Genomic DNA, 3,798 nt, shown 5'->3' with positions numbered 1-3,798 from the left:
TATGTGAAGCTAGTCCTGCAGATAGACTTCCTTTTCCTCTTTTGACCAGGGGCCGGGTTCATTAGCTATGAATTGCGTTTCTGCAAATGGTGTTTCTGACTGGATACAAACAAATCAAAGGGAGAAAAACATTAATTCAGTCATGTGATGTCTAGAGACCAAGTAGAACACAGTTACATCTACAAAAAAGCTTTTGCTTTCACATTTTAAAGGCTTATAACTAAGCCGCCCCTTCCCAGGTAGAAATAAGCACACTATTTTCTATGAAGTATTCTTTCCCCTGGGGATTGTCTTCATTATAATGTGGCATATATTAAAATCAATGTCTCATTTTGACATTGAGAGTCAAATTGATGTGAAGTACGTGTCAGGGTCATTTTATTTGTATGAAGCAAGTCTAGAAAAGGGTCTTAACAACCGATGACAGTGAGAGTAAAGCCTGATTCATTTTAATTTACTGTAATCCTCCACTTTCGCTACAAAGGCATAAGAACACAATAAATGTAAAAAAAGCATTAGACATTTAAATAATGTCTCTTAATTTAGGAAAGCTACAAAGAAAGTCAACAGGAGAATTGTGTATAAACAAACCTATATATACATACTGTACACACCTTATGCCTACATTTTTAGAAGTTAATTCCAAAAGATAGTACAAACATCTCTCCTTGACACTCAGCTCCAAAGTCAAAATGTTGTCTTTCCAGTGCAGAATGAACCTGTGTTTGCTCCTGTGCAGATCTCATACTGATACAGCTCCCTACTCAAAACTACTCTGAATCTCACAGAACCTCCGAAAACACATTAGCATTGGCTGTGCTTGGAGAGGATGAAAGAGAAAAACAGGCCACTGTGTTCAGCGAGGCTAGGACCTTTGTACAGACTGATCAGACTCTGCAGTGACTCTCATTGGCAGAGATTTATACACACATTAGATTAGCCAGACACAGTCTTGGCACTGACTGACAGGTTCTTCACTCTATCGCATGTAACTACTCAATTTCTCATAGTGACTTATTAAAAGTAGCAAACCATCCCACCTCTACTAATAAACATTCCTTCTGTGCAGATACCATTGAATGATAGCATTTCACTTTGTAAACAAATCTGTTTATGTGAGACATAAAAACAGCTCATGACCATCGTTTGCTGTGATATCCGTTCGCCCCTTTATGTTTTGTTTCGTCCCTTTTAATCGAAACGATTGATTGTTGTACTATTCCTCTTGCTAAGGTGAGTTAAAAAGACCAGTGGAAGCTGGTATTTATTATAGATGGCGGTACAGTGGTTAGCATGGCCACCTTGCAGTGCTGGGGCACTGGGTTCAATTCCAGCCCTGGGGTACTCTCTGTGTGGAGTTTGCATGTTCTCCCTATGTTAGTGTAGTTTTTCTCCAGGTGCCCCAGTTTCCTCCCACAGTCCAAAGACATATGGTTAAGCTAACTGGCTTCAGGGAAACTTGGCTCTGGTGAGTGTGTGTTTGTTTCAGTGCGTGCCCTGTCATGGACTTTTGTCCTGTCCAGGGTGTGTACCCTGCCTTGCAATCATTGCTTGCTGGGATTGGCTCTGGCTTCCCCTGCGACCTTGAATCTGGATATCTTTTAGGAAATGGATAGATATATTAAAGACCCATTCTAGCGTCACATAACATTCTTTAGAACCGCTTAACCAACTATGTTCTTACTCCACCAAAGTTAAGATGATATGTCACAAATAATAATACACACTAATAAAACATACCTTTGAATTCATTCTGCAGTAGAAAACCGTCAGCCACTTCCTCCAACAGTTGTTAATGCTGCTGTAATCACTGCATCTTAGGTTTATTCCTGGACTGCTGTCAGCAACACAGTACAGGTGGTGACCATAGACCAACAGACCATAACTCTCACTGTGACTAAACCTGCCAGACATGTGAATGTGACCCAGAACCAGTTCCCACCTCCATTCAGTCATGACAGTTACTGTAGTAAAACCCCAAAGTTTCCATGGGTATTCACCGACTTTTCAGGGTCTTTGTGTTTAGTCGGAACACGCCTTGTTGCCAATAGATGAGTGCTCATTTTAGAAAGATGCTGTGTTATAGTTTCAGAGCTGAAATCATGGGATTGCTCATTCCAGTCTCTGCAGTCCTCTATCTTTACAGCAACCTTACCAGAGAAAATGAAACTCTCTGATTTGTTTTCTGACAAGGGTACTTTACGAATGTGAAGACGGTATATGTCTGAGAGATTTTAAATAGGGGTTGAGTGAGGTCTGCAGACCAAGACTGCAGATACAACTTTTAGGGACTTTTTAAAAGTATTTCATCAGATGTCTACATGTGTGGAGGTCCTGGACTATGTTGAAAGAACTATTACTTCATTCAAACCCTTAGTGTTTGCACTGGGCTTCTGGGCATTCAGTTTCATCACGAGGGGTTTCCCTGAGCTCAAACTGCCAGACTTTGCTGGACCAGCCCCAGCATGTGAGAAGTTAGTAATAAAATACTGTATCTCATTGTGTTTCTTCATGTATTTTTGTTCTCTGTATTATTCTCTTCTGATGTATTTTCTTAGGGATTCAGAACACCATCTGAAATGTCTAAACATTCCCCAAACAAATGGTTTATTAGTATGTGTGGGAAATCACGTTTTTTTTAGCATTGCATCTCTTTATTAGAGCTGCATTTGACTAATATATAAAGTATAGTATTAGTCAGAGTAAACACACTCCTTGCCCTGGCTGAACAGGTCTTTGAAGACTGGATTCTACTTCCGTGCCAACAGTAAAACTTTTGTTTGCATTCTTTCAGCAACATCACAAAGGATTTCTTTTAATCGCGTGATGAACGTGATATTTTAAGATTTTTATTTTCTCCATACACAGCCACCAGCATGACATTGTTATTCAGTACAGTAGCTTGTGTTAAACCATACAAGCACAGCCAAACTCACCATGCTTATCAACAGTAGACAAATGGCTTAAATAGCATGTCTAAATGTGCTTGCTATTGTCTAATGTGCCAACAGTGATTACTGCGGTCTAGTAAAATCATTAATGCTCATACCTCTAAACATAGGTATTTTTTCTGCACTTAGTACTGAGCTGTAAGTAGAGGACAAATTGGAAAAAAAGAAAAATAACAAATAAAAACATACAGTCATTAGTTGTGGGTTGGTGAAATAAGACATGAGAATTTGTCAGTGTATAAAATCCAAACTAAAAAAAAAAAAACATTAGCTCTCAAACTACTTCTAACTTCTCTCTTTTCCCAGTATTGACGCAACTAGTTCCTCGTTGGAGACCTTTAATAAATAAAAAAAACAACCTTTACACAAAATTCGTGTGATAAAAGCAGAATAGAAATTAAATACGACTTTATGTGGCTGAACCTTTTACAAAGGATTAGTGAACAGTGACGATAAACTCCAACAAAAACATCGCTCCTTATTTTACTTCATTGTCAGTATTCACTGTGGATGAATAATCTTTTTTTTTTACCCCAAAATATAGTAAACTGGCTTCCAAACCTTTTACAACAATCACACAAAACAACTCATTACACATTTTAAATGCGTACTTGCTAGAACATTCTGAGAAAGTTTTGAGTGCATCAGAATTCACAATTCAGTTTTCGAATAAATAATAAATACAATTTTTGATATAATTCTACTTCCAAAAGTTTAGTCTTTATAGACATTTTGAAATGTCAATTTAGTAATTACACCTACAGCCGCTGATACATCACAAGCGATCCTATATTCCCAGACAGCAGCTCGGCTGCTTGGCAAGAAGAATTTTGACACCAACTCGGAC

This window comes from Atractosteus spatula, chromosome 18, assembly GCF_055471065.1.
Source record: "Atractosteus spatula isolate fAtrSpa1 chromosome 18, fAtrSpa1.hap1, whole genome shotgun sequence".
Taxonomy (NCBI): Eukaryota; Metazoa; Chordata; class Actinopteri; order Semionotiformes; family Lepisosteidae; genus Atractosteus; species Atractosteus spatula.
Note: the sequence above shows the minus strand (reverse complement) of the source record.